Source organism: Haemorhous mexicanus, chromosome 13, assembly GCF_027477595.1.
Source record: "Haemorhous mexicanus isolate bHaeMex1 chromosome 13, bHaeMex1.pri, whole genome shotgun sequence".
Lineage (NCBI taxonomy): Eukaryota > Metazoa > Chordata > Aves > Passeriformes > Fringillidae > Haemorhous > Haemorhous mexicanus.
Genome location: NC_082353.1, coordinates 15991558 through 16010252, shown reverse-complemented (window position 1 = coordinate 16010252; position 18695 = coordinate 15991558). Strand labels below are relative to the sequence as shown.

Genomic DNA, 18695 nt, shown 5'->3' with positions numbered 1-18695 from the left:
GCCCTATAGAGTAGATAAGTAAGATGTGTGCAAATGTGACCCTTGTGTGCATTGTCCCCTTTTTTTTGTGATAAGTGATGCCACGTGAGAAATCCTCTTGCAGGCATATAGATAGGGTGTAGATTTTTTTAGGCACTAATAGTGATGCAGGATGATGTTTGCAGACTTTTATGGGTAATACTGGAAAAGTTGGTGTTCTTTCCTGACTACTGTGAGCATTTATGCTTCTGTGCTGCAGTGACTTTCTAAGATGTGTGGTCTGTATGTTACTAAAAACATACAGCAAATAAACTTGTCCAGGCAAGAACATGACCTTGATGCACAATCATTACCTAGAGCCCTAGGCTGGAAAGAATTATTAGTGTTGGAGATTGTGGTAAGGAGTCATCTTCCAGGTTGGTCCCTAAATATAGTCCTTTAAAGGTTTTAGCAATGCTTTTGGACTGTAATTTTTTTAATTGCAAAGGACATAAATCTTGTTGTTACAAAGGAATGCAAAAAAACCCATCCAAACTTCTTTCAATTCAACAGTACATTTCTCATTTTATAAAAGAAAAAAGTGCCTGACAGATGCTGAAGAGTGTACACCTTTTGAAGCTGTGTGGAAATGAATATTCAACTTTCGAGCCAGGAGCAAGATGCAGCAGGGATTGTGTGAGAGCTTTGTGTGGGAGGAATTAACTTCCCATGGTTTACATAGTGTAAAAAGAGAAGACCCCTCTTTCCTTGATGGGAGTAGCCCCACTAAAGCCCGAGCTTCTATTCACATGGAGGAAGATTTGCAGATTCAAGTCTTGACTTAGACGTATTTGTTTGTGTAAGGCTGGCTTAGTAATACAGATAATACAATTTATTAGGTCTGTTAAACTTTCAGATTTCCATCCAGTTTAAGAAGAATTTATTGGAATTTACCGCTCTGAAAAATGAGCCTGTCATTTCCTGAGGAGTAGTAAAGAACATTGGCAAAGATTATAATGTCTTTCAAGACACAGCAGTGTTTCTCAGTGATGTTGGTAGGCTGCCTGGCACAGAGTTTTAGGTACTGTGGTGTTATAATAGCTAACCAACCCAAGCACGGCTGGTTGAGCATTGGTGGGGGTTCCTGACTTTGTCCATGACTTGGAATGCACAGGAGTAGCAAAGCTCTGTAATGCAATACAGGAGGGTGGTGGAGTTGGAATTAATTTGCTGGGAGTTGCCTTTTCATGGGGGAATGGAGAGATTCTGCTGCTGAAAAAGACCTCAGACCCAAATATCCAACATGAGCCTTCATACCTTTCTCTAGCAGTACTTTTAGGAGAGTGATGAGTTGGAGAGGGGAATCTCTTCATGTGAAGCAAAAGTGAGTGGCCCTCACTGGAGGCCGGACAGAGTTGGGTCCTCAAACTGAGCAAAAATTACAAAACAAACTTGATGACACCAGTGCTTTTCTGAGGTACATTCCTTCTGTGCTTGTGTCTGTGTTGGGTTATACCCATATTTCTTTGCTGTGTTTGAGCAAACTCTTTGAATTCTTTACATGAGTTGAACAGCTTGCTCAATCCTACTGCACGTGACTGTTATCTGAACACCAACAACCTGGATGCTCATCATTTCCATTTAAGCCATGATGCGTTTGTTGACCTTTGAGAAACTTTCCTCTTGTTGCTCATGTTCCACTCCTTGCCCTCTGAAGGGGTAAGGATGATACTTAGGGGTTTTTCCTCCTGTCACTCCAGTTCAGAAAGGACTGGAAAATTCTCTATCAAAAGTCACTTAAGGATTTTTTATCTGCCTTAGGGACCTTTCCTTCCAGTCCTCACCTCTGCTTTCCATTGTCTTTTAACAACAATGTTTCCCTAGGAACACAGTGTACCTGAGAGGCAAGACATGTGCATATTTTGCTGGTTAATCATCATGGGTGCTGATGTGGACTAAGTTTATGAGGCCAACAGCAATGATCAAAGCTGGTTTTCAACAGGAGTGATGCTAGTGTGAGAGCTAGGGTGCTGATGGGACCCATTTTAAATGGGAAGAAACACAAACTGCTGGCTTTCAACTTTTTTTTGGAAGAATATAAGACATAAAGGATCATTTTTGTAAGGTGGTTAATGCAGCAGCTGAACTGAGGAGAACCAGCATTTTTGGTAGGTGCATGAGCAGCATTGTGCAGTTTTGCCTCTGTGCACCTTTAGTGTTCATTCCTGTTATGTCCTCTCCACCCCACACAAAACCTCTTCAGGGGATGGGAACTTCAGTGGACCTGTGTTGTCTATCCTGACTAAAGGGTTATTCTTGGTGCCTTGTTTTCCCCTTCCATTGCTCTCCTCCAGTCTGCTTTTGTTCAGCTGGCTTGGAGCTGGGCTGCTGCTTGCAGGCAGAAGACATGAAGTAGTGTGGGAACAGCTTCTTGCTGACAGAATCCATGAGCTGGTGATAAAGAGAAATCCTGAGACATTCTTCTGTAGTCCACAGTCCAGATTGCTCTCACGCTCCCTTCTGCCTTGTGTTTGTGATACACACTCCCAGCAGTCTGGGAAAGGGGGTGCTTTTTGAATGTTTTCATTTGAAAAAAGGAAAAAGGTTGTAACATTTGATCAGGCATGAGAGGTGAGAGTAATGAACACGGTAAATTATAAGTTAGGTACTCAGAGCAATTTGACACATTTTAGACAAATTGTTGTATTATAAACTTTATATGCAGTGCAACAGGAGGATGAGGAATGTTTACTACAAGGCAGCATTGTGGAAGAAATTTGTAGAATTTCTTCCAAGAAGCTCAGCCTCATTCCCAAAGCATAAGGCTGAGCTTCTTGGGAGAAGTTCTACAAAAATAACCCAAACCACGAAAACCCCCTCCATTACTCTAGACTTGTAGAAAAGCATAGCTCAGAGGCACATCTGGGCACGTGCTCTGTTGTGTGGCTCAGACACTCTGTGGTCAGTGACAGTCTTTCCATTCTGTTTCTATGTCAAGTGGCCTCAGGCAGAGGGAGGCCAATTTACCTGACTAAAGGGACTTCAAAATGATTCCTGGTTTTGTCGTTTATGTGCATCAGGACTATGCAGTAGAGACATGCTTACAAGGAAAAGAAAACTGAATCTGCATTCTTCTCTTTTGCTTTTTTTATGGGCCTTTTGGTTCATGACTCAAAGGCTCTTGCAGAGGCTTCTGAGCCAAAAATGCAGCTACATTTTTCAGTCACATGCTGCTTTGCCAGATCCAATAATAGCAACTATTGGGCAAGAGAGAAGAGAATAATACAACCTGCCTTACTGCAAGTGTTTGTGGAACCATACTCGTGGGAAGTTGAAGATGATTTTCATAGTGAGCAAACTTTTTATGAACTTCCTCCATCTCCTCATCCCTATGCATGTGGTGCTTGTTAACACCCTGTGTGCTTGTGGAAATAGCACTGCTAATAAAAGACATCTCCTTGGTTTGTGGTGGAAGACCTGTTACCAGTGACTGAACTGTGAGATATTCCTGGAAGAATAAGGTCCAGTTGTAGGGGAGAGGGTTTGAATTGCAGCTGGAAAGCATTGAGAAATCCTTTTGGCAAATATATTCCACTGAGAAAACAAAAGCAAAACAGAGACCTGATGGATCCTTGAAGTGGACTTTATTCCTTGTGTTATGCTTCCCAAGGAGTTCACCAGCATGTTTTGCACATCTTCAGTCTCCAAACTGGTGCTCTTGTCTTTCATGTAAGGTTTTAGTTTTACATTATGCCATGAGAAAGATTTGTCCTATTGAAGGACAATGGAAGAAATGGAGCAGTACTGTGAATCTCTTTAAAATACAGTGGTGGGTTGGTTGTGTGGCCCTTCTTTAGAACCCTCTGTAGAAGCCCTGTGATAATCATCCTTTGCATCTGATCAGAAGACAGCTTTGAGCCGTGTGCATTTTTCCCAATTAAGCAGTCGTGTCCTATGTTGGATCCTTCCCATAGAGTATGGAAAATAAAATGTGCTTTTAGTCTTCCCAAATTTGTAACAGCACTTGATATTTAGCCTATGTTTTGCCTTTTATGTAATGTATATGCTTTCTTACTGCCTAAATTTTGAAGTACTTCTCTTTACAAGCTTATGAAACTTCTTTAATCCATTACTGAAGTGTTGCAAACACAGACTATGGCTGCAAACAGTACGTGCTGTTGGTGAAGAAAAATTACCATCTTGGAGGCCTTTATTTTAAAGGTTGCATTTTGTTCTACTTTAGAAAGACATTGGCTTGCCAGAGTTTCAGCATTGCTTCTTTTTCCCCTCTACAGATTGTGATCTTTCTTCTTGGGAATATAAATATCATTCACATTTTATTGTTCTTTGTGCAAGCTAGTGGAATATGAGGTTTGTCCTGCTGCTGCAACCCCTTGTGTTGGAGATGTTGGCCAGAGAATGTCCCCATCACCACAAGGAAGGGGCACATCTGGACCTCCAGCCAAGCAGTGCTGCAACAATTATTTCCAGCAAGGCTCCTGAAGAAAGAAACTAAATGTGCTTGTGTTGGGATTTTGGGTGACATTTTAAAAATACATGGATAGGAGGGAATGCCACCTATGTTTAGACCATGCTGTTTTCTGTGTCCTGTTGCTCTTGGCATTGGGAGGGAGGAAGGGTCTGGGAACAAAGCAATAGCTGAACAAAACAAGGTGAATCAAGGGCAGAGCAAGAAGCTTAACTTGCAATTTCCTTGTCTTTGTTGGTTTAAATCTGACCCTCCACATTGTTTAGTGTTTTGCATTTCATTTCCTCAGTTGCTTAAGGAATGGTTGAGGCTGGCATAGATGCTTCAAAACCGTGGTCAGGTGGGACATGCTAGATTTGAATAAAGAACTTGCTTTTTACTTCCAGTGGAAACTCATGTTTTATTTTTAAATAGGTCAGAGAAATTATTTGCTTGTTCTAGTGGTGCAGAGAAACCTTTTAGTCCTGGTTGGCTCATAATTTCATTCTTGAGGATGAAAAAGAAAGTCCAAACTCAAGTGTTCTTGCACAGCAGGAACCAAATCAGTGTGTTAGTGGTCAGAGTCTTGCTTGCAGCAGAACAGGATTTGATCTTTTGCTGCATCTCCATGTTGAGCTTTTGTTTCCAACCATAGCACTTTGCTACTTTCCTCTCCTGGTGCTCTGGCAGTTGAGAGGTGGAATTTGTAAAGGAAAACAGCTGTAGTTCAAGCTGTGGAAAAGTTACTGAAGGCAAATCCCTTGGGGTAATTTGGCTTGGTTTCCAACTTTGAATTTCTCCTGTAAGCGTTTTAGAAATGGGCCTAATCCTGGAGTCATGGGCTTGAGAGGAATGTGAAGGTGAAATTCTTCAGCCTTTAACAGAAGCAATAGGACTTGAACGATCCTAATGCTTGCTTTTGACCCTAATGTCATCTCAAAAAAGAAAAGAAACTACCTCTCACCCTCAAATAAATAAAATTCAGTAGGTAGATGTTTATCTTCTCTGGAAACTGGAAAAACTTCGTTTTTCTCTGTTGCTGTGATTGTCCCCACCTTTGCCATTCCTCCCTAATCACATGCATACCCCCAGCTCATGGCCTATCTGGAGTTTTGCATGGGAAGATCTGTGTTGCTTAGGAATTAATCAGCTTCTGCTGGCTGTCCTTCTTCCACCTGAAGCTCTCAGGTGATCTCTTCCTCTTGCATCACCCCTAAGAATTCAGATGTCAGAAAGAGCCTTGCCCTGAGGAATTTAGAGCTCAGTGAAGAGCCCTTCCTGTAGGTCCCTGGGGAAAGCCTGGTTGCTCTCCAAGCACACAGGGATGCTGGAGGGGGACAGGCACAAGGCTTTCCTTGGGATGTCCCAGTGCTCAGACTCCTTCTCCCACACTGGGGAGTCTGCTCCAGCAGAAAAATGATGTGTCAAAAGGAACCTGGGTGTCGACCTGGCTGACCCTTGGTCCAGCAAGCAGATGTATGGCTGGTGGCAACTCAGGGGTGAGCAAAACCTCCTAGTGGCAACTGTTTGGGGCTTGCAATTGTTGAAACCCTACTAGAGATGAAATTCCTCACCAGAGGAGGCTTGGCAGCGACCTGTAGAAGAGCACCTCTAAAATTTTGCTGTGTCTTCCCTGCACTGATCAGTGTCAGGTTTCCCAGGATGATCTAAGATCAAAAGGCTGAGATTTTCTGTGAGGCTGTGACTCTCAGTGAAGGAGCATTTTTTTCCACATGTGGTACTGACCACTTGGGATCTGGTGGGTTGTCTGTGATCTCTAGCAACCTCTAGTGCTAAATGCATGTGCTGTAGGCTTGCATGCCTTGTATTTTTGTTTTGGGGTGGGGTGGGGGGGGGGTGAGAATGGTTATTTGAAATTGCAAGGAAGAAAATTGAATGGATCAGGGAATGTGTGGTGAATTTCTCAGAATACTTTTCTTCATCTAAACCCCTTTGTTTAGATTGCTGGGCAGACATTAAATTCTGCTGTCTCTATTTTCTGTTTGTAGAAATGCCAGAACCTTTTCATTTATCTAAAGCATATTATTTCTTATTATTTATGCATAGAACACACAAAAGTTAAATTGGTATCAGCATGTCACTGCTTTCCATGGCTTAACTCTTTCTAATCCTAAACATGCTGTGAAAAAAGTGCATGTGCCCTTAGCTGTAATTAATGAAGTGTAAATTGGAAAACCTGTCAGGGGGTTTTGATTACTTTTCATTAAGTTTTTTATTTTTGTTTTGTTACCAGCTAACCCTGTTCAGTGCTCTGCTGAATGACAGTCAAGTCCTGAAGAAGGCAGGCAATGTCTGACTGGGAGATTAGCCACTGTTGCAGGAGTACGGGAAAGAGGAGATAGCAACAGTGTGAGGCTGGGTTTGCTGGAGGTGACTCACCACTTGCATAGGTGTAGATAGGTAGATAGGCACTTGAAAACCCTACCTGCACGTGGAAATTTGGGTAGTGCCTTTGCTTGATTGCTGTGTTGGTGTCTGGGTAGTGCCCACTGCCCTGTTGACATTCAGGTGCTGTTGCACAAGTGGTCATTTACAGGTGCACTGGGAGGAGGGTGTGTCCTGACAATTAGTTGGCTTTGACTTCTTACTTTTCCTTCACTGAACAAAAAGCTGTACCTGCTTGGGGTAGGTGAGGAGGGGGAGGGTGTTCTGTCAGGGGAAAACTGTCGTCACTGCTGTAAATAAAGATCCTTTGCTTCGGGAGATGGTTGGGGAATAAGTCCCTGATGTGCTGGCAGGTACGTCAGCAAAGTTGCCCAATAGCCTGGTGTACCTGCAGTAGGGTTTGGTAAGTGACGGTAGCTTCATGTAATTTGTTTTTGTTTTTTTTTTTTTGAGGATGCCTAGCAGCTGGCAGTGAAGTCATCCCAGTGCTAGTTGGGTTACTGGTTGTAACTCTTGATTAACGGGGAGGAGTGTGCTTTGCAGAGAAAATAATGAGTAGGTCTTCCTGTGTGTGAAACACATGGGAGGATGCAGACACCTCCAGGATTTCACTTTGCTGTGTGAATGCAGAGCCAGTAACAGGCTCAGATAATCTCAGGTTGTATTTGAGGTCAGACTTTGAGACAGAGGTTATATGAGCATTTGCTGACTTGTTTCAGGATTTTTTTTGCTAGTGGCAAAAGCTTGCTTCCTCCCCTGGCATGCATTTGGAGTTACATGCCCTGGGCTCTTTGGGTACTGGGAAAATTTGTGCCATGTGCTAATGCTATTTGATAATGTCCCTTGCTTTTCTACTCATAATACACTGCCCTGCTGTGATCTGCCTCTTTAAAGAGGAATTTGTTGCAGGTGTCAGCATTTGTAAAGGGGGGGAAAAACCAGCAGCTGAATGAAAACAGTCTTTTTGTTTAGAGGGAGGGAAAAGAGAAGTTAAGCTATATGAAAGCAAATGTGGCAACCTGCTGAAGGGTTTGCAGGGTAAAAGATGCTCTGTGGTTGCATGCTGGTTGTTTCCAGCCACCTGCCTTGCTGTAGTAAATGCAGATCTGTTGCAGCTGCAAATGGCTTGTAACAGCACCCCGTGCTTCCTTCTGCCTTGGCAAAAGTGAGCAGGAATGCTAACACATGGAAATGAACAGTTACCATTGTGGATTTTAATAGAATTAATAGTGCATTTTACAGGTGACAGAGGAGTACAAGTATGGCATTTTTCTGTTAAAAATAGTGACATACTAGTGACATTTTAAAGGGTTTCTAGATAAGGCACAGCATCTCTTCTCGAGGCTTTTGTTTGAACAAGCGCGTGCAAATATTGGCAAGCAGCTTCCCAGCTGATGCTATCACTCTTCCTTCCCCATTGCAGTTTTGGTCCTGTCAATTTTCTTATGAGCCCCTTGATATTGAACATATGGATTGGCCATGGCACTTAACTGCTTTTTGAAATCTAAATAATACTTCTCAGCCCTGATGCTGATATAGTGCTTTTCATCTGAGCACTTTACAAAAAAAAAAAAAAAAAGCTAAAATAAGCCTGCTAAGCTGCAATTTGGTATTGTGTTTATTGACATGAAAGGTCAATAGATCCTAAAATAATATTTCAAACTAAATAGTTTCTCCCTTAAGCTATATAAGTGCTATGAATAGAAATCAATACTATCTGGAAGTATTTGAGCTTATTTAGTAATAAACTCCATTCAGAAATCTTGAGGGAGGAGCACTCTCTTCCATATGAACAGTTCATGCTGAATGCTCATCAGATACCTAAATTACCTTATTTGCTGTCAGTTCATGGGTGATATCTCTGTTAAAGCTGTGCTCATAATACTTCCTTAAACGAGGCTGCAGCTGGGAGTTAACTCACATGGCACAATGCAAAAGTCACTCCAGCTGTCAACTGAACAGGTTTCACTGGAGTTATGTCATCTCTGTGCAATGGAGTGTTAATGCTGGGAGAAGCAAGCAGTACTTGCGAGATACAAGTGGTTGCTAGGACAGGCTTCAGCTAAATCTTTTTGAGTTTGAACCTGAGTTTGGGAAAAGGGCTGACTTTGCTTTGGGCATCTCTTCTCCTGGATGTGGATGACTGCTGCTCAGAAACTGACCCTCACCTTCATCCTTGAGCTTCTGGTGCAAGGGAGGCAGGAAGGGTGTGTTTGAGTGGATCTCACGTGCTTGGAGTCAGATGATGGCTCTGGGAAAATGGGATGTGCACTAGGCAAGTCTGCAGCCTGAGCGCTGAATTGTTGGAGCTGTTGTGTAACCCAGCCGTAATCTGAGTGCTGCGTTGCAGGTTTTTGTTGCATCATTAAACCTTCTCTTTCATTACTGGTTTAAGACCATTATACAGATCTCCTAATTCGTATAATTAAGTGCTGGGCAGCTCCAGTGACATGTTGATTCGAGCAGTGAAGTGATTTAATGTCATGGTTGCTTGGCAGAGCCAGGCAGCAGCGGGCGGGGATGGAGACAGCTTTTGAAGAAAGGGGGATCCGTCACTGCTGCTCGGGTGGGGAGGTGATGCCATCCAGATTACAGACTGTGCTGGCAGCCATCTCTAAAGCCTTGGACATGTCATTTTCTGTCCCTTTGTGTCCCTTCCCAGCATTTCTCTGTTTAACATTGTGACAGAGGGCTCAGCACAGGGGGACCGTGGGCTTGACAGGAGCTGCAGTGGGAGAAAAGAATATAGATTTGTTCTTTGTATTTTATACCAAGATACCTCCTTAATATGTAGGAGAAAACCTTTTATTAACGTGTCAGTGTCTGTTATCTACTGGTGTTTGTTTTCAGCATGTACATGTTCCCATCCTTGTCACAAGGCTTCTAAACATAGTAAAAATTTATTTCTTTGGATATTTTTGTAAACTGTGTGGAAATGGACAAGAAAATCAGTTTTGTACATGGGGAAAGTCAGATTAAACAAGTGAATTGTGTAGGCTTCACAGCTGGAGCAGGAATGCCTTGCGCTGATGGTGAGTTTGATTTCCTTCTGTGGTGATGGAGCTCAATTACCTTATTTAGCTCCATTTTACGTACAAGAACTGAGAAACAGGCCACATTGACAGTTTTGAACAATGAAAGCAGGGGGATAATTTCATAACCTTGAAATCATGGCCTAGCTTTGGGCAGGGTGATGAACCAGACAAGCCTTCAAACTGAAATTTTCACATGAATCTTGTTTCCAACCACTCTGCCTTCTCTCAGGGTCCATATCCTGTTCTGGGATATGTCATCTTCCCAGGAAATGTCTGGCATGTCTTGTCACAACCTGCACCCAGTATTTCAAAGAAAATAGGCCCATTCTTTTAAGTGGGGAGCTGTGGTTGAGTGGCATTTTCCTGTGCCTTTGAGGCATTGTGTTGGTAGCTCTTGATGATGGCCATGCTGAAGTAGTCCTTGCCTTCACTGTTTGTGCTTCCTCTATTTTCTGCTCTTCTGAAGGGGGTTTGTTTTGGGCTTTGCCCCATTCTAGCAAGGGGCACTACTTGTTGAGACTGGCACCTGAATATCATGGTAGAGGAGAGAGGAAGGAGAAGAACCTGTTGCAGAATTAGAAGTTTTTTAAAAAAAGATTGTTTTAGAAGTGCCTGAAGGCTTGAGAAGTTATTGCAGCTTGCTGCTGTTTGCTTTGTTTTTTAGCTAGTTAGTCTGATACTGGTTCCCAGTAGGAAGGAGAGTAGTGGTCTTACCATGGTGGCTCAGTGAAGTGCTGATCCCTTGCACAGATTTTAGACTGTCCAGAAGTTAAGTTTTATTGTCTCCCACAGACAGTCAGCCATGATGGTCTTGTGGAAACAGTTTGAAGTCCTTATCTCAATCCTGATGTGGTTTAACAAAGCTGTCTGGAAAGAAGCAGTTGCTGTTTAGGATGAGCATGGTGACAGGCTGCAGTTAAAGAACAAATTTCAGGACCAAGTCGTGCTTTTATTGGTAAAAAATGAATGGGTAACAAAAGCATTATTCTTTCCAGTTTCTCTTTTGTTCAATTTTAAAGGCTGAGACCTTGTGTACCTTTGAAGAGCACTTGTGCAGGACCATGCTCTTAGAGGTGAGGGGGTTTTCACTGCTTGCACAGTCTTTGTGGCACCTCATCTTCTCTTGGGGAAACAGGTTGCTGTGTGTGATTGCCCAAGAGGTGTCTGAACCCAGGCTGCTGTCCAGAGGCAAGGGAGAAAGCCATAAATCATTACTGGTCTCTTTGCTTTGCTGCTTTTTTGTGATTGCTGGTGGAATTTAAAAACTTCAGACTTCTTCAAAAATTCAAACTTCTTTCAGTTTTGTGCAGGTCTCCAAGTTGAAGAGAGAAAATTTGTGTCTGTCCAGGGCTAGAGTGAGCAGAAAAGTGCTCTTGGAGTGTTGCTTCTTTGCTTCCCTTTTAGTCTTTTTACTCCATGGGGCTATTTCTGTTTACAAGTTCAAGGCGACACTGTCAAAAGAGTTTGGTTTCAAAAGTTAACTTAGTGTATATGAAAGAATATTTGTCTCCCATCTCTTGGTAATCAGGATTGATGGGACCGCAGTTAACATCTTAATATTATTGCTTGCTCTGCAATGTGTAGAGACATATGAAATATGGATATGTTTTACTTTCTATTGTTTTAAAATTCTTGGCTTTTCTTCATCCAGTATGCCAAGTCAGATGCTGCTGTCTAAACAAAACCCATCATTTACTTCCAATGGAATGTTGTGTGTGTGTGTCAAAATGTGATGAGCTGCAATCTGCCCTCCACTCTTTATGGCACAAATGTAGCTTGATGCAATGGCTAGAGGATCACACTGCATTTACAATTGTCCAAGGCAATGCAGATTTTAGGCAAATAATGTTTTGTCTTCCATTTATATAGGATCGTAGAATTGTATAGCTTAGAAAAGACCTTTAGAGTCATCAAGTCCAACCATCACCCAGCTCTGCCAAGGCCACCACTGAACCATGTCCCTAAGTGCCACTTCTGCACATCTTTTAAATGCCTCAGGGGATGGTGACTCCACTAATTCCTTGGGCAGATGTTCCAGTGCAATCTAAACTTCCCCTGGCACATTTTGAAGCAGTTTCCTCTTGTCCTGTTAGTTGTTACATTGGAGAAGAGGCTGACCCCCACCCAGCCCCTGGATCCAGCCTTTCCAGATCCCTCCCCAGAGCCTTCCTTCCCTCCACAGATCAACACTCCTGCCCAACTTGGTGTCATCCACAAACTGACTGAGAGTGCCCTCAATCCCCTCATCCAGTTAAAGGTGTTAAACAGGACTGGGCCCAGAACTGATCCCTGGGGAACACCAGCTGTGACTGGCTGCCAGCTGGATTTCCCTCCATTCACCACCACGTACTGGGCCCAGCAATCCAGACAGTTTTTAACCCAGTGAGCAGCAGAATCATACACCCATCCAAGCTCTGAGCAGCCAGTTTCTCCAGGAGAGTGCTGTGAAACAGGGTGTCAAAGGCTTTCCTAAAGTCTAGGCAGACAACATCTGAACCCTTTCCTACATCTACTAAACGGGTCACCTTGTCATAGGAGGAGATGATCAGGTTAGTCAAGCAGGACCTGCCTCTCCTAAACCCATGCTGGCTGGGTGTGATCCTCTGGTTGTCCAAGGAGTGTGTCCAGATTCCCTTCCCTAAGAAATTAGGAAATACAGTTCTGACTTCTGGAAAGGTCTTGTGAGCCAGTCTCTCCTGGGAGATGCAGTAGAAGCAGGAAGAGGATGTCCTGTAACAAGAATATCATGGTATGCAAGTATAGGCTGTGTATTAAGAGCAAAAGGCTGTAGTACACGCAGTTGTACACCCAGCAATTTGGGAGATGAGGAGGAAAAGCAGTGTTATCCTTGACAGCATTTTATATGATTTTGTGAAGAGGTTTCGTAGCAGGCAACAGCCAAAAGTCAGAAAAAACCCAGGGGTTTGCTTGGGTGCTGGGGACTGGCTGTGCTTGGGTGTCTTGTCTATGAAGAGGTTCCAGCTGTATCAAATAATCCCAAATAATCAGCTGTCCATCTCCTAGACCATTAGTTTTCTCATCTTGTTGCTGCTTTTTGAATTTGCTGAAAGGTTTGCAATGTCAATTACAACCAGATGGTGAGATAACTCGTTGGATGTGTCAAAGTGCTCAGATGGCAGAGCAACAAAACATGGAACACTTCTCAGAAAAGTAAAACAGGTTTGGGTGCTGGGAAAAAAAGGACAAATTTGAGGAGTGGTTTCCTCTGTGCTGGACACTGGGGAGTGTTTGGGAAGGGTGGGAGTTTGCTGGGGAGGAGTCAGTAAAGTAACTGGAAACCCTGAGGCCCACATGTTGGGACTCTACAAAGTACATTTAAGAGTCCCAACTGATTCCTCCCAGATAGATTATTAACACAGAGTAATTTCTTTTTTGTCTATGTTATTCACTGTTGTTCGTTTAATTTAGAAATATAACAAGACTCCCTTTTGGTGCTTTTCTCCTCTGCCTCTCGAGGATGTATCAGATGCAGATCACCTCGAAGCTACTGGGCTTTTTTTGGTAAAACAACTCATCTCTTACAACAATTGCATATATAATCCAAAGGGTCAGTTAATGTTGTCTTCTTAAAATTGTAAGTAGCTGTAACACTGTCCTTAAACTTTCTTTTCCTCTCTCTTCATAAAGAAGAGTTGTTTTCCTCTCTTGAGAAAGAATTGTTTTGGTAATTAATCAGTGGCCTGGGTAATTTCTGCTTTCGCAGTCTCAGTGGGGAGGGAGTAAGATCATAAACAGTCTGCTATCAAATAATTGTGTCCTAACAAAAGAGATGGGTTTTGCCCCCTATTTTTATTAAACTCAAGCAAAATATGCTGTGTAAAGGCAGGTGTCAAAAGGACTCTGCATTCTCATTTACTTTAGTGAGCACTGTGGGATATCATGACTGTAGGCCCTTTTCGGGGAGAAATTATTCATAGTTGCAGGTTGTTTGGAATATTTGCAGAGCCGTGTAGAAACCAAATTGCTTTATATAGAGCTACTGTATATCATCATTTTCTTGTGATAATACTGAGCAGTTTTTCATTTGTAAAGCAGTATGAGCTCACCCATGAAACATAAATTTTAAACCCATCTTTTTAAGATTCAGAAAACAGGAGCTATGTTCGTGTTCGTCAACACTTGGTAATGATTTCCCAGTAAAAGGAGGAGGAGGAGAAGAAATCCCCATGGGGAAATCGTTCTGAAATGGGTGTGCTTAGGCATGCAGGAGTTGTCCCAAAACAATTTCATGGGAAGCAGAAATCAGTTCTTTGGGGAATTAGTACTTTGATGTGGACAACCTTACTGATTGTGCAGGTTCTTTACACACAGAACTAAAATATATAAGACTTTTTAATGTTACTACTTCTTGTAGCAATCTAAAAACTCCCACAGAATAAAACCAGACAAAAAAGTGTGCGGAAGAATTTTATTATCAATGTTAGTTTTTCATTGCTGGGCCAGTTTATTTTCTCCAGTTGCTAATACTTTCCAGGTCCTGAGCATCCAAGTGAACTTTCCATACACACACCCTCATTCCTTAGTGGAGATGAGGAAAAACCTGCAGTGATTCACAGCATGCTCACTGTCTACCCTGGCAATGTTTGCCATACCCACAGTCCTTGTTGGTTCAAAGGGATAGCAGCAAACCCTGCTTTCTCTGCCAAAATATACAAATAGACTCGTAAAAGCCAAGTTATCAGTGTCTCAGAAATGAGTGAAACCACTGTATTGTTGTATGTGCCTTGGAAAGAGCTGTTCCTTGGAGATCAACACAGGATGGCAAATAGTTAATCATTGCTTTATCAAACAGTAACGATCTTCTAAATTGAGGTCCTGAAAATAACACTACAGAAATGCCAGGGGAAAGTTCCAGTCTGCTTGTTTGTGACTGTGAGGGTGGTTTTTACTGGTTAATGAATCCAAAGAGTGTTTGTATGCTCTTAACTGGGATTTAAGAGTTCAGGTAATTCCACTTTCAGCTTCAGTAGTTTGGCATAAGAATGTAATTCAGAAATGTGTGACATGGCAGTGAAGGAATTCATACACAATCCTCATACTTTAAGAGGATGAAATTTTATCTGGTTTTCCTCTTTGGTCTATGTCTAAATAGATATATTTGTAGTAAAGAACAGTGCTCTGTAGTGCCTTGCAAAATACTCTCCCCATTTCTCAGCAGAATGGATAAAAGAAACTTTTAACTGTTAATCTTAAGAAAAAACATTGTGTAAAACTGACATTGAGGTATTCAGGTGATGCAGGTCTTGTGTAGATGGAGTGAGATTTGTTGTGCAGTGCCTCACCTTCCAGTCCTGTACTTTCCCCAGCTAATTCACACAGTACAATTGATTTCCCAGCTGGTAACTACTTTTGCCATTGTTACTTCTGTGCTTGTAATTGCACTTTGAGGTTGTCAGGTTGGCTCAGGCTGTGAGATTCTCAGATGATGGATGTTTTCCCAACAGGGAGAGTGCAGGGGCAGAGTGTCTCTCTGGTAGAACAGGAGGAGGCAGTTGGTGTATTGTGCTTGTGTTAGGTGGTGTTTGTGTGCAGCCACAACCTTTCCTGGTGTGGTAACCAAATGATGGACTGAGATACCCTGATAACTTTGACTTAGCTAATAAAATCTCCCACACAGCATTTAATAAACTATAACCCAACCTTGGCTTTTTCACCTTTTGACATTTGATTCACTTCAACTGCTCTTTCTAGTTATGCTTTGGAGACCATCCCTATGGATGAATCTACTGAGTAGATTTTGCCCCAGAGCAGGGAGTCAGCCTATGGAAAATTGCAGGCAACCTAGAAGGGTTTGGCAGAGATGTCCTGGTAGATTTGGGCTTCATCTGCTGGTCACCATCTGCCATCATCTACCTTTGTTCTTGTTGAAACACCTTGGTGTAGTGGAGTCCACAAAGAGTTTGATGGAATCTGTCTGGAGAGGCTCTGTTGATGGATGCAAAGGACTTAAGGCCAGCTTAGTGGTTTGGGATATGGTGATGGACAGCAGATCAACTGCTTTGGGGATAAACCAAATAGCAGGACAGCAGCAAATACAACTCAGCAGTGCAGTTATTCTTAGGTGGTGCCAGATGCCCTTGTGTGTCTATAAATAGCCCTATCCATAATGTGGCTATTGTCCTGTGCATGCTCATGGAACCACATGGGACTCCTGCAGCAAGCAACACATGCCTCCCACATGGCTGCCAAGGGAGAGGATGGTTTCCATCCCCCTTGGCAAAGGTGTTGCAGTGCCAGTTTGGGTGTTGGGACTGCTCTCAGCCATGCTGACCCTTGCACCTGGTGACTCTTTCTTCTTCTTCCCCTTCTAGGAGCTGAGTGTTGTGACCTGCCCTACCTCTCCCTGCTTGGTGTGGGAACAGCCTGAGGAAGATCTTGGAGCCACCTGTACTGCTTCATGCAGTTAAAGTAAGGTTAAATGTTTTGGCAGCTCTTTTAGGTATACACCAGGATTGAGATGAGGGATTTGGGAGGATGGGTTTGCCCATTGTCAAGCCATTTGTCAAACTTAGCCTTGACAGGAGGAGGGGATGCTGATATCAAAGCAATTACAATGATATAAACAAATTCAACAAGTTATTTTGCCATAAAATACAATCTCTTTGTGATGGGGTTAGAAAAGGGATATGCGGTGTTGCCTCCTGAATCAACCAGATGCCACGGTATAAAACAGCACTTAACACTTAAAACATCAGCTGCTTTTCTCTAATATTTTGAGATGGAGCTTTCATGTCCCTGGGGCAGACAGGCATAGGGTTACAGCCCCAGGATTTCCACAGGAGCTGGCTGGGATCAGAGCTGAGGTGCCTCCCGGTCGGCACAGCGGCTGTCGGTCTGTCTGCCCCAGAGCAGTCACGGTGTTGAGGCTTCTGGGTTTGTTGTTCAGCTAACACCAGCTTCTTGGTGTGGTGAACCAGATCACGGGATGGATCTGACTTAGAAGCGAATATATGGTTATTGCAATGCTGACAGGAGCTGTTTTGACTCATGGAGTTACACCCTTTCTCTCCAAAAATACTTGAATGTGCAAAAACTGTTAGCCTGGAGCAAAGAAACTGCCAGAGTCTTGCCTGGAAATGGGTGAGCTCTGTTGAGGGAGGGAGGGAGGAAAACCACTGCAAGCTGCCTCTTTTCTCCTCCCACTGTCCCTAACCTGTTTACCTTCTGCAGTGCCTTGTATTTTCCATGGTCTTGCCTACAAAACCAGTGCTTTAATGAGACTGAGTCCAAGTCATTTGGTGTTACTGAGCTGTGGCAACAGCTGGGTGGATTAATCAGAAACTGTTGTTGCTTGTAGAGAGACAAGTATGTATCGTAATAATTTGGGTTTTCCTTTTTTCGGTGGGGTTGAGCAGTGGAATTATACCTATTTTCAGACCTTGAGAAAGAAATGAAGTCCTTGGCACAATTATGAATGGAACCTGCTTTATCAGGAATGAATAAGTAGCTTGCTGAGAGCTGTCCTCCAAGTTCATCATGTTAAAAGGAGGAATGCGCACCAGCTGCAGAGAAGCAATTTGTGGCTTGATTTGTCATAGTATTTCTTAACTTTCTGCTAATTTGGGGAGCGTGGTGAGTTGTAGCAAGCTGTGCTCACTGCTGAGGAAGATTCCAAACCCTTTCTGGGGGTGACCGAGGGGGATGACTTTATACACTCAGCTACAGCAGTGAAATTTCTGGGGAGGCCCAGCACAGGCAGCAAGAGCTTCTCACCTGAAGCCCTGCCTGGGAACCAGCCTCTGCCTCACGTCTGATTTCTGGGTGTGCCTCCTCTGAAGGATCTGGGAAAAAAAGAAAGGCTAATTTGGAGTTCAGGAGCAGCATTCTCATACCCTTTCCTTTTTCTACCTGCTGGTCTAGTATTTCCATAATTGTGTTTATAATGACAGTCTTTTAATTTCATTCATAAAGTGGTTACTGCTTAATGAACTTCATGTTAATGAGCTCTGTAACATTTAAAATAGCTGCATAACTTGAAAAAAAGAAAAAAGCCATCAGCAATGAAGGGACGGATTTCCACTCCCCGAGCTTAATCCTGTGTTATAACATAATTGTGGAGAGTTGCCTGGCTGGGAACAGCTGCACAGCGTGGGCTCTCGCTTCTGCAGAGCTCCTTGTCCCTGGGCTGGGGTAATAAATGATTTACTGGGGAGGCTGGCACCTGTGGGCACTTAACCCATTCATTTCCTGAGGGACCAGCCTGAAAGGTCACTTTGTAAAGGCAGTGGAAAGAAACAGTTTTAAGTGTCTGCAAAATGTGGGGTTTTGCATATGAGCGTGCTGCACAAAGGCTCGGGTGCAGAAGGTTGGGTAGTGGAACTGGGTACAAACTGTGCTTACTTGGATTTTCATTATTTGATGCTTTATTTACAGATGGGGCTTGACTGAGTGTTCTATCTTTTCTGGGCTAGGGATGTAATGTTTTCTGTTCCTTGGGGTTTTACTTCATGTAGGGTATTGCCAGTGCAATACAGTGCCCTGGGAGCAGAGCTCTCATTTTCCTTGCAGGGAATGCCACACTGAGTGACTCCATCATTGCAGTTGCTGAGTGAATGATGAGCATTTTTTGAGCCTCAGAAAGAATGTTTCAGCAAAATGAACATGTTTTCTCATTGCCTAAAGTGTATTATTTAGAGATCATTTTCCCATAGTTTTGTGAGTTGAAAGAAGAGGAGCAATTATGAAGAAACAATTTGTAATTCTACAGTGTCAGATGTGGTCGTGCTATGCCACAGGGAGCAAGGTTAGCACAGGTACTCCTGTAGGAAACCTGAAGTTTCTGATGAAATTTTCTTCTTCTGGAGTAA

The 18695-nt window shown here is 43.0% G+C and overlaps 1 protein-coding gene across 8 annotated transcripts in view; it reads left to right on the top strand.

The window, feature by feature from the left end:
- Positions 1 to 18695, top strand: part of AKAP13 (A-kinase anchoring protein 13) — a 209474-nt gene that overhangs the window by 31281 nt on the left and 159498 nt on the right. For all 8 annotated transcript variants that reach the window (XM_059858562.1, XM_059858568.1, XM_059858567.1 and 5 more), the window contains one exon: positions 16200 to 16296. The gene's annotated coding sequence lies outside the window, so the exon portion shown is untranslated. The remainder of the gene's footprint in view (positions 1 to 16199; positions 16297 to 18695) is intronic.